The following is a 12294-nucleotide window of genomic DNA, read 5'->3' on the forward strand; positions in this document are numbered from 1 at the left end:
TTTTGGAAGAGGTTTCAATTGACTATGACAACGAAGTTGCTATCTATGATGATTATTGTCATGACATGTATGATATAAAGAGTAATAATAACCATGAGACTTGTCATCATGATTTTCATTTTCACATGGATTATGTCAGTCAAGTATCTCATGATAGTTATTTTGTTGAGTTTGCTCCCACTACTATGAATAATAAGAATTTTGCTTGTGTGCGTAGTAAGAAAAAGTATATGCTTTTGCATCATGAAAAGAATGCTTTATGTGACAGTTAAATTGTTGAACTCATTCATGATGCTACTAAAAATTATTATGATGGAGGAACATATGCTTGTAGGAATGGCAATAATAACAAGTTTCCTCCCTATGGGTTCAAAGTTTTGAAGTCATGCTTGTTTTGCCTTCTTATGTAAGCTGATTATTGCTACAATAAATTGTTTTCTTACAAATTCCATGTGCATAGGAAGTGAGTTAGACTTAAATGTGCTTGTCATGAGCTTCATGATGCTCTCTTGCATGTTTCAATTACTACTTTTTATGTGAGCATCATCGAAATCATCATGCCTAGCTAAAAGGCATTAAAGAAAAGCGCTTGACGGAAGACAACCCAATAATTATCCTTACTGTTTTTTAGTGTTCACATGATTAAGCTACTGTGATCATCATGTTTATATCTTCTATTTTGATAAAGTGTCAAGTAAAGCCTTTGGCATAGTGTGGATACTTGCTTGTTTGAATCTGTGCAAAAGCAGAAAATTTTACGTCCAGTGCAGAATTTCTATGATTTTACTCGAGCATCAAAAAATTAGGAAATTTTTACACCATTTCTGTTTGCAAACTCTCTGTGTTGTCCTAATGTTTCAGAATATTTAGAGTCAGGTAAGTGTGGTTTTCATTCAGATCTTCACAGACTGTTCTATTTGTGACAGATTCTGTTTTGCGTGCATAGTTTGCGTGTTTTAGTGTTTCCATAGCTTGTATTTAGAGATATAAATTATGGGAATGATATTATACAGTAGGCATCCTGTGATAACAATTATGAATCTTGTCTTCAAAATACCTAAGTGAATGATCTATATTTATCATACTAACCGATCTCATGAAGTTTCGTTAAGTTTTGTGTGATTGAAGTTTTCAACTTTTGGGTGAGTGAAAGCACAATTGCTCCCTAAGCTAGTTTTGATAATTGATCACAACATATGCATCATTGGACTAATGATCTTATCCAAGTATATTTCATATAAGTTCAAAAATGACTTGGTTATAGGATTGTGAGGAGAAGCCCCTTAATGCAAGGAAAGGAATAGGATTGGCTCAAGCTCCAACCAAGAATACTCTACAGTTTACATTTGTGAGCAATCACTTTGAGTCCATAGGAAGCCAATAATATTGAAAGGGGTGAGGTATTATTCTGAATTGGTTGCTCAAGTGCTTAGAGGTAGCGACCAAAACTACCCAGCCATTCTCCCAAAAAATATCTCTGTCCAAAGCTATACCAGCAAAATTGGTGCCACCAACTATTTCCACTTGGCCCTACCGATTTTCCACCAAACAGATCCTATGCCAAACTCTACCATCTCGGTACCACCAACTTTCACATTGGTGCCATCGAGATTCAGTGACCAACTTTATCTAGAGAAGATTTAAAGAATTGGAATTTCCGAGTTTGAAATTGGTCTCACCGAGATTTGGAAACTGGTCTAGGTCATCGTATCGATACCACCGAGATTCATATATTGGTCTCACCGGTAATTCAAATGTTGCCACATTTAGTGAAACTCGATACCACCGATATTCTTTTCGGTATCACCAAGTTGGGCAATAATGTTGTAACGGTGGGATTTTGGGAGATGCCTATATATACCCCATCCACCTCCTCTCATTCGGAGGGGAAGCACTCAGAACACACTGACACTTACCAGATCCATTTTTTTAGAGAGAGCCACCTACTCATGTGTTGAGATCAAGAGAGTCCAATCCACCCATTTGAACCTTTATTTCTAGCTTCACCAAGTTTATTTTCACAAGATCCATCTCTCCTACCCATGCCAAATCTGTGAGAGAGTGATTGAGTGTTGAGGAATCTAACTTTTGAAGCATAAGAGCAAGGATATCATCGTTCTACCGGATACATTACCTTTTGGAGGGTGGTGCCTCCTAGATTGATTAGGTGTCGCTTGGGAGCCTCCTACTTCGTGTTGTGGAGTTGAACCAAGAATTTTGTAAGGGCAAGGAGATTGATACGTCTCAAACGTATCTATAATTTTTGATGGTTTCATGTTGTTATCTTGTCAACTTTGGATATTTTATGTACCTTTTATATCTTTTTGGGACTAACTTATTAATTCAGTGCCAAGTGCCAGTTCCTGTTTTTTCTGTGTTTTTTGACTCTTTTCAGATCTGATTTTGGAACGGAGTCCAAACGGAATAAAATCCCCAAAATAATTTTTTCCCAAACGGAAGAAGATCTCGGGACTTGAGGGCCAAGGCAGGAGAGCCACAGGGGGGCCACAATCCCTGTAGCCGCCACCAGGGGGCGGCGGCTACCAGGCTTGTGGCCTCCCTGGCGCCCCCCTGACCTAGCTCTTTCGCCTATATATTCCCTAAAATACAGAAAAAAAAAAAAGGAATCCATGAAAACACTTTTCCGCCGCCACAAGCTTCCGTTTCCGCAAGATCTCATCTGGAGACCCTTCCCGGTGCCCTGCCGGAGGGGACTTTGGAGTTGGAGGGCTTCTACATCAACATCATCGCCCCTCCAATGACTCGTGAGTAGTTCACTTCAGACCTACGGGTTCGTAGTTAGTATCTAGATGGCTTCTTCTCTCTCTTGGATCTTCAATACAAAGTTCTCCATGATCTTCATGGAGATCTATCTGATGTAATCCTCTTTGGCGGTGTGTTTGTCGAGATCCGATGAATTGTGGATTTGTGATCAGATTATATATGATATATATTTGAGTCTTTGCTGATTTCTTATATGCATGATTTGATATCCCTGTAAGTCTCTCCAAGTCTTGGGTTTTGTTTGGCCAACTAGATATATGATTCTTGCAATGGCAGAAGTGCTTGGTTTTGGGTTCATACCGTGTGGTGACCTTTCCCAGTGACGGAAGGGGCAGCAAGGCACGCATCATGTTGTTGCCATCAAGGGTAACAAGATGGGATTTTATCGTAGATATGAGATTGTCCATCTACATCATGTCATCTTGCTTAAGGCGTTACTCTGTTCTCATGAACTTAATACACTAGATGCATGCTGGATAGCGGTTGACATGTGGAGTAATAGTAGTAGATGCAGAAAGTATCGGTCTACTTGTTTTGGACGTGATGCCTACAGATATAATCATTGCCTTACATAACGTCACGACTTTGCGCGGTTCTATCAATTGCTCGACAGTAATTCATTCACCCACCGTCTACTTGCTTTCATGAGAGAAGCCACTAGTGAACACTACGGCCCCCGGGTCTATTCACACCTATCGTTTCCACTTTCGCTTTTACTTTGCTTTGTTTCTTTTTGCTTTCAGTTCTCACTTGGCAAACAATCTATAAGGGATTGACAACCCCTTCATAGCGTTGGGTGCAAGCTGGTTGTGTTTGTGCAGGTACTTGTGACACTCCTTCACTGGATTGATACCTTGGTTCTCAAAACTGAGGGAAATACTTACCACCGCTGTGCTACATCACCCTTTCTGCTTCGAGGGAACACCAATGCAAGGCTCCAAGGCCACAGGGGAATCCTTTGCATATTTGCCAAGGAAGTCCCTAAAGGCGTAGCCGTAGCAGAAGGATTCCTGGTGCCGTTGTTGAGTATCAAGACAAGAATAGTCTCCCGTCAGCACGCTTGTTTATGGCGCCGTTGGAAGGTCTTTTGTTGCAGTAGCAGAAGTATTTATGGCACCATTGCCGGGGAAGGAGAGATCTATCCAAGTAGGTCTCACAAACTCATCTCTTGCATTTACCTTTTTTTTGTCAGTTGCCCTCGTTTTCCTCTCCCCCACTTCACATTTGTCGTTTTCATTTGCCTTTTTCATTTGCCCTTTTTCGTTCGCCCTTTTCTCTCGCTTGTTTTCTGTTCGCTGTGTTCTATGTGTCTTCAATATGCTTGAATCTTCGCTTGTTGAAAATATAGTGATATGGATCCTCATCCACTTGCTAATCTCTTTAAGAGATCCAATTATGTTGATCCAATTGCTAGTGAGTTGAGTGCTCTTGACTTTCTCTATGGAGTTTTGCTTGAGATGCGTGAATCTGAAAATCGTGATGAAGAAATTCATGAAGTGATTCACGAGGGCTCCTTGGATGAAAAGCATGATTGCAATGGATTCACTATAAATTCTATTAGTGACAATCATGCTAAAAATATGCAAAACCCTAAGCTTGGGGATGCTAGTTTTGCTTTGTCCGCTACTTGTTGCAATGATCATGAGTGGGCGATGATTTTTCTTATGATCTTGAAAATTTGTTTAAGCCTCATGATGAATATGATATTTTCAATATTATTGAAAGTGGGTTTGGAGAAGTCATGACTTTAGTTGATGATAATCCCACTATTTTTGAAGAGCGTCAACTTTGCATGCATGTGGATCATGAAAAGAATATCCTATGTGATAGTTACATTGTTGAATTCGAATATGATCCCACATGTAATTATTATGAGAGAGGAAAATATGGTGGTAGAAACTTTCATATCACTAAATCACCTCTTGTTATGTTGAGATTGCTATTGTCTCTTTCTTCTTCCTTGCATATGGTAACTATTGGTTGTCTTGACAATCTGTTTTCCTATAAAATGCCTATGCATAGGAAGTATGTTAGACTTAGATGTGATTTTCACATGCTTTATGATGCTCTCGTTGTGTTTCAATTCTTGTCTTTTGTGTGAGCATCATTGAATTATCAATGCCTAGCTAAGGGCGTTAAACAATAGCGCTCGTTAGGAGGCAACCCAACGAATCTATCTTTTTTATTTCTGTTTTGTGTTTTCCACACTTTCATAATTATATTATGATTGTGTTTTTTGTGTTTCTTTTTGCGTTTGTACCAAGCAAAACCGTTATGATTAGTCTTCGGGATGATCGTTTGGTCATGCTGGAAAAGACAGAAACTTTATGCTCACGAAAAGAATTTTCATTTTTTCTATAAGAGATTTTGAGTTCATTCTTTTTTCTGCCGATTTCTACGCAAATTCTTCAGACTATCGTAATTTTTCAGAATTTTTTAAGTACGAGAAGTATACGAAGTATACAGATTGCTACAGACTGGTCTGCTGTTAACAGATTTTGTTGAGTTGAGTTGGTTGCTTATTTTGATGAAACTATGGATAGTATCGGGGGGTATTAGCCAGGGAAGATTGAAAATACAGTAACCCAACATCAACATAAGTAGAATTTAAGTTTGCTACAGTACCTAAGGAAGTGGTGGTTTGCTTTCTTATACTAATGTTATCACGAGTTTCTGTTTAAGTTTCGTGTTGTGAAGTTTTCAAGTTTTGGGTGAAGTTCTTATGGACAAAAAGATAAAGAATGGCAAGAGATCAAGCTTGGGGATGCCCAAGGCACCCCAAGATGATTCAAGGATGCCGTAAAAGCCTAAGCTTGGGGATGCCCTGGGAAGGCATCCCCTCTTTCGTCTTCAATCCATCGGTAACGTTACTTGGGGCTATATTTTTATTCACCACATGTTATGTGTTTTGCTTGGAGCGTCTTGTATCGTAGGAGTCTTTTATTTTTGTTGTGTCACAATCATCCTTGCTGCACACCTAGAGAGAGAGACATGCACTCATCGTGATTTTGTCGAGCTTCACTTATATCCTTTGGTAGACAATTCAGCTCACATGTGCTTCACTTATATCTTTTGAGCTAGTTGATTTTGCTCTATGTGCTTCACTTATATCTTTTAGAGCACGGCGGTGCATGGTTTGGTAGTTTATCTATTCTTTTAAAGTAGTCTCAAAAGGGGTAGTTATCCGAAGGGATATGAAAACTTCCGCCTTCATGTGCATTGAATAGTTAGAGAAGTTTGATTCATCTCAATTAGTTTTGAGTTGTGGTTGTGGTAATATTGAAGTTATGCTAGTAAGGTGTTGTGGATCTAGAAATACTTGTGTTGAAGTTAGTGATTCCCGTAGCATGCACGTATGGTGAACCGCTATGTGATGAAGTTTGAGCATGATTAGTCTATTGATTGTCATCCTTTGTGTGGTGGTCAGGATCGCGCGATGGTTTATACCTACCAACCCTTCCCCTAGGAGTATGTGTTGAATGCTTTGTTTCGATTACTACTAAAACTTTTGCAACAAGTATACGAGTTCTTCATGACTAATGTTGAGTCCATGGTTTAGATGCACTTTCACCTTCCACCTTCACTATCTTCTTAGTGCCGTGCAACTTTCGCCGGTGCACAAAACCCACCATTAGCCTCCCTCAAAACAGCCACCATACCTACCTACTATGGCTTTTTCAAAGTCATTCCGAGATATATTGCCATGCAACTACCACCATGACATGTGCCACCACTTCTACATTTCCATTGCATGATCGTAAGATAGCTAGTATGATGTTTCCATTAATGTCTATGCCATGCTAGATCATTGTCACGGTACACTACCAAAGGCATTCCATATAGAGTCATCGTTGCTCTAAGTTTTGAGTTGTAAGTGTGATGATCATCATTGATGGAGCATTGTCCCATGTTAGGAAATAAAAGAGGCCAACGAATCCCATATACAAAAAGAGGCCAAATATGCCCACCAAAAAAAAGTCCAAAGAGCCCACCAAAAAAAGAGAGAAAAAGAGAGAAGGGACAATGCTACTATCCTTCCACACTTGTGCTTATCAAGCACCATGATCTTCATGATTGAGAGTTTCTCGTTTTGTCGCCACCATATAGCTAGTGGGAAATTTTCATTATATAACTTGGCTTGTATATTCCAATGATAGGCTTCCTCAAATTTGCCTTAGGTCTTCGTGAGCAAGCAAGTTGGATGCACACCCACTAGTTTTCTTGAAGAGCTTTCACATACTCTTAGCTCTAGTACATCATTTGTATGGCAATCCCTACTCATTCACATTGATATCTATTGATGAGCATCTCCACAGCCCATTGATATGCCTAGTTAATGTGACCATCTTATCCTTGTTTGTCTTGCAACCTCCACCACACTCCACACCACTTATAGTGCTAAAACCATGGCTCATGCTCATGTATTGCGTGAGAGTTGAAAAGGTTTGAGAAAGTAAAGGTGTGAAAACAATTACTTGGACAATACCGGGGTTGTGCATGATTTAAATTTGTTGTGCAATGATGATAGAGCATAGCCAGACTATATGCTTTTGTAGGGATAACTTTCTTTTGGCCTTGTTATTTTGAAAGTTCATGATTACCTTGCTAGTTTGCTTGAAGTATTATTGTTTCCACGTCAATAGCAAACTATTTTTTTGAATCTATTGGATCTCAACATTCACGTCACATAAGAGGAGTTACAAAGGACATCTATGCTAGGTAGCATGAAAGCATCAAAAATTCATTCTTTATCACTTCCCTACTCGAGGACGAGCAGGAATTAAGCCTGGGGATGCTTGATACATCTCAAACGTATCTATAACTTTGATGGTTTCATGTTGTTAGCTTGTCAACATTGGATGTTTTATGTACCTTTTATATCTTTTTTGGGACTAACTTATTAATTCAGTGCCAAGTGCCAGTTCCTGTTTTTTCCGTGTTTTTGACTCTTTTCAGATCTGATTTTGGAACGGAGTCCAAACGGAATAAAATCCCCGAAATAAAAAATTTCCCGAACGGAAGAAGATCAGGGGACTTGAGGGCCAAGGCAGGAGAGCCACAGGGGGGCCACAAGCCCTGTAGCCGCCACCAGGGGGCGACGACTACCAGGCTTGTGGCCTCCCTGGTGCCCCCCTGACCTAGATCCTTCGCCTATATATTCCCTAAAATACAGAAAAAAATAAGGGAATCCACGGAAACACTTTTCCGCCACCGCAAGCTTCCGTTTCCGCAAGATCTCATCTGGAGACCCTTCCCGGTGCCCTGCCGGAGGGGACTTTGGAGTTGGAGGGCTTCTACATCAACATCATCACCCCTCCAATGACTCGTGAGTAGTTCACTTCAGACCTACGGGTTCGTAGTTAGTAGCTAGATGGCTTATTCTCTCTCTTGGAGCTTCAATACAAAGTTCTCCATGATCTTCATGGAGATCTATCCCATGTAATCCTCTTTGGCGGTGTGTTTGTCGAGATCCGATGAATTGTGGATTTGTGATCAGATTATCTATGATATATATTTGAGTCTTTGCTGATTTCTTATATACATGATTTGATATCCTTGTAAGTCTCTCCGAGTCTTGGGTTTTGTTTGGACAACTAGATCTATGATTCTTGCAATGGGAGAAGTGCTTGGTTTGGGGTTCATACCGTGTGGTGACCTTTCCCAGTGACAAAAGGGGCAGCAAGGCATGCATCGTGTTGTTGCCATCAAGGGTAACAAGATGGGCTTTTATCGTAGATATGAGATTGTCCATCTACATCATGTCATCTTGCTTATGGCGTTACTCTGTTCTCATGAACTTAATACACTAGATGCATGTTGGATAGCGGTCGACGTGTGGAGTAATAGTAGTAGATGCAGAAAGTACCGGTCTACTTGTTTTGGACGTGATGCCTATAGATATAATCATTGCCTTAGATAACTTCATGACTTTGTGCGGTTCTATCAATTGCTCGACAGTAATTCGTTCACCCACCGTCTACTTGCTTTCATGAGAGAAGCCACTAGTGAACACTACGGCCCCCGGGTCTATTCACACCTATCGTTTCCACTTTTGCTTTTACTTTGCTTTGTTTTTTTTTCTTTTAGTTCTCACTTGGCAAACAATCTATAAGGGATTGACAACCCCTTCATAGCGTTGGGTGCAAGCTCTTTGTATTTGTGCAGGTACTTGTGACACTCCTTCACTGGATTGATACCTTGGTTCTCAAAACTGAGGAAAATACTTACCACCGCTGTGCTACATCACCCTTTCCGCTTCGAGGGAACACCAACGGAAGGCTCCAAGGCCACGGGGGAATCCTTTGCATATTTGCCAAGGAATTCCCTAAAGGCGTAGTCGTAGCAGAAGGATTCCTGGTGCCGTTGCTGAGGAGTATCAAGACAAGAATAGTCTCCCGTCAGCACGCTTGTTTCTGGCACCGTTGGAAGGTCTTTTGTTGCAGTAGCAAAGATCGCCTACTTCAGGAAGGTCTACCAGAGTGAGGCTAGTCCTGTGTGGATTGAATATGTGCATGTGTAGGGTGAACTTGACAAGTCATACTTGCTAAAACTGGCCCACAACTAACATTGGGAAAAGGTTAAGTTTTTATCTTGTCAAGTAGTCTAATCACCCCTCCCCTCTAGACATACTTTTGATCCTACAAGTGGTATGAGAGCCTTGGTCTCCATTGTGTTAGTTTCACAACCTAGGAGAGTATGGCACCTAGTGAGGGAAATTATCACCATAGAGGTGTGATAGCCTGGCTTATTAGGGATGATAGACTACTCATATCAATAAGGAATTCCTTCTTTTCCGGGAGCCCATTCAAACAGAACTCCTAGGTTAAGCATGCTCGGCTTGGAGTAGTTCTAGGATGGGTGACCGACCGGGAAGTTGGTCCCGGGTGCACATCAGTGAGGACAAAGTGCGCAGAAAAGACTAGTATTGATATGTGGGGCCAGTCTAGATCCCGTTAGGAGTAACGGCCGTTGGCGGGTGTGTTTTAGTCGTTACAAGTTGGTATCAGAGCCCACCCTCGCAGTTACACGGATGTTTGCGGACAGGTGTGCGGTCATGTTGTTCATGACGTTTGTGACCCGTCGTGGCACACGTCATGGTACATGTACTGGACAGGATGCGCGGACGTTTGTGTCAAGAGGGAACGCTCCTGTGGCCCAACGAGAACGTTAGTTCCTCTGAGTGGTGGTGTATGTGATAGCCTGGCTTATTAGGGATGATAGACTACTCATATCAATAAGGAATTCCTTCTTTTTCGGGAGCCCATTCGAACAGAACTCCTAGGTTAAGCGTGCTCGGCTTGGAGCTTGGAGTAGTTATAGGATGGGTGACCAACCGGGAAGTTGGTCCCCGGTGCGCATGAGTGAGGACAAAGTGCGCAGAAAAGACTAGTATTGATATGTGGGGACAGTCTAGATCCCGCCAGGAGTAACGGCCGTCGGCGGGTGTGTCCGGGGCGTTACAAGAGGTCCATATTTCGATGGTACAAACTTCGCTAGTTGGAAGCATAAGATGAAAATGCATATTCTTGGTTATAATCCTGCTGTTTGGGCTGTTGTTCGTGTTGGTGTGCATGATGATTTCTTCAGAGAAGGAAGATAACTGGGTCTGTTTAGCTTATGACGTGTTTGGAAGTCCTAGGACAAACGAGTATTTCACGAAAAGACGACACGATGCGACAACGAATGAGCTCAAGATGTTGCAGTACAATGCTCAAGCGTGTGATATCCTGTTCAACTGCTTGTGTCCCAGAGAATTCAACAAAATTAGTCGCATTGAGAATGCAAATGAAATTTGGGATACTTTGATTGATATGCATGAAGGTACCGATTCTATCGGGAAATCCAAGTTGGATGTGCTTCAGAGTCAGCTTGACAAGTTCAAGATGAAGGATGGCGAAAGATTCGATGAGATGTATTCTAGGCTAGCTCTCATCACAAATGATGTTGCCGACTTAGGGAGTGAAGACATGACCGACAAATTCATCATCAAGAAGATACTTAGAGCCTTGGATGGAAGATACGACACCGTGTGCACATTAATTCAAATGATGCCAAACTACAAGGATCTCAAGCCAACTGAAGTCATTGGAAGGATCGTTTCTCAAGAAATGTCACTCAAGGACAAAGATGAGTTGCACAACAAGTCAAGCGGTGATTACAAAGCTTCAAGTGATACTCCCGCTACTTCAAATGACAACCTTGTTACCAATGAAGAGATCAGCCTCATGGTCAGAAAATTCAACAAGTTCTACAAGAGTAGAGCCAAAGAGAGAATCTCAAGTTCAAGATATGATGAGAAGCGTTCGTCTAGTCGTGACCAAAACTGCTACAACTGTGGAAACTCCGGACACTATTCCAATGAGTGCTCGGCTCCCCACAAAATAAGGGAAGAGTCACCTAGAAGACGAAGCTCAAGAGATGAGTCACCTCGTAGAGAGAGAAGAAGTAGAGAGGATCATTATGAACGAAGACACTCCCGGAGAGGAAAGGAATCGGAGAAGAAGGACAAGTACACCAAGAGCAGCTCAAGAAGAAGACATCAAGCTCATGTTGGTGAATGGGCTTCTGGCTCTGAGTCTTACAACCAATCCGAAAAAAACTACCACTCCAACTCCGAGTACAACCAATAAGAAGGTGTTCCGGTCTTGCACTCGTTTCCTCAAACTCCTACGACCTATTTGATTCACCAAATGAAGAGATTGGAAACTGCTTAATGGCAAAAGGCCCCAAGGTATCACACCCCGAGTACTTTGACTTTGATAGTGATGAGGATGACTTGTTAGGAGAAGATGACTTTCTCTTTGATAAGGCTAGTGATAACATTGAAAATGAACTTGAAAATAATCATGCTAGTCAAGAGAAATCGTAGGATAATGATAACAAAGAGATTGAACGACTAACTAAAGAATTAAACACTCTTACGTTAGCTCATGAAACTCCTCTATAAGATCATAGAGATATTGCATGAACTCATGAGAATCTACGCTTTGAGAAGCTAAATTTAGATCAAGAGCATGACTTTCTAAACACAATCAATGATGTTCTTCGAAGAAGAGTTCCTCTTATCTAGCCAAATTATTACTCTTGTCTAGTTTTCTTCCACAAGTTAAACCTAAGAACACTAGTAACAAAGGCAAGGGAGTTTCTTCATCTAGTAACAACAATGCTAAAGCTAGATCAAATGATGTTGTTGCTAGTAGCTCTCTTGATTCCACTAATGATTCTCTTAGCCAAGTTACACTTGAGAAATAAAATGATTTATTGAAAGGAAGTATAGAGAGAGGTGTCTTCAAGATTCTTGCCGAAAGTAAGCAATTCGAGGAAATTGTGCGCAAGAAAGGAGGGCATTGGAAGAAGCAAGGTGTTGGCTACTTCAATGTCAACGGAGATGTTTGGTAAGAAGGTCCATATCACATCCCGAAGTTCGTTCCTCAAGAGGACAAGTATGATACTACTCCTCCCAAGGGAACAAGATTTCAAGATGACCTTCCACCACAGGACGACAAGGGC

Source organism: Hordeum vulgare, chromosome 7H, assembly GCF_904849725.1.
Source record: "Hordeum vulgare subsp. vulgare chromosome 7H, MorexV3_pseudomolecules_assembly, whole genome shotgun sequence".
NCBI lineage: Eukaryota > Viridiplantae > Streptophyta > Magnoliopsida > Poales > Poaceae > Hordeum > Hordeum vulgare.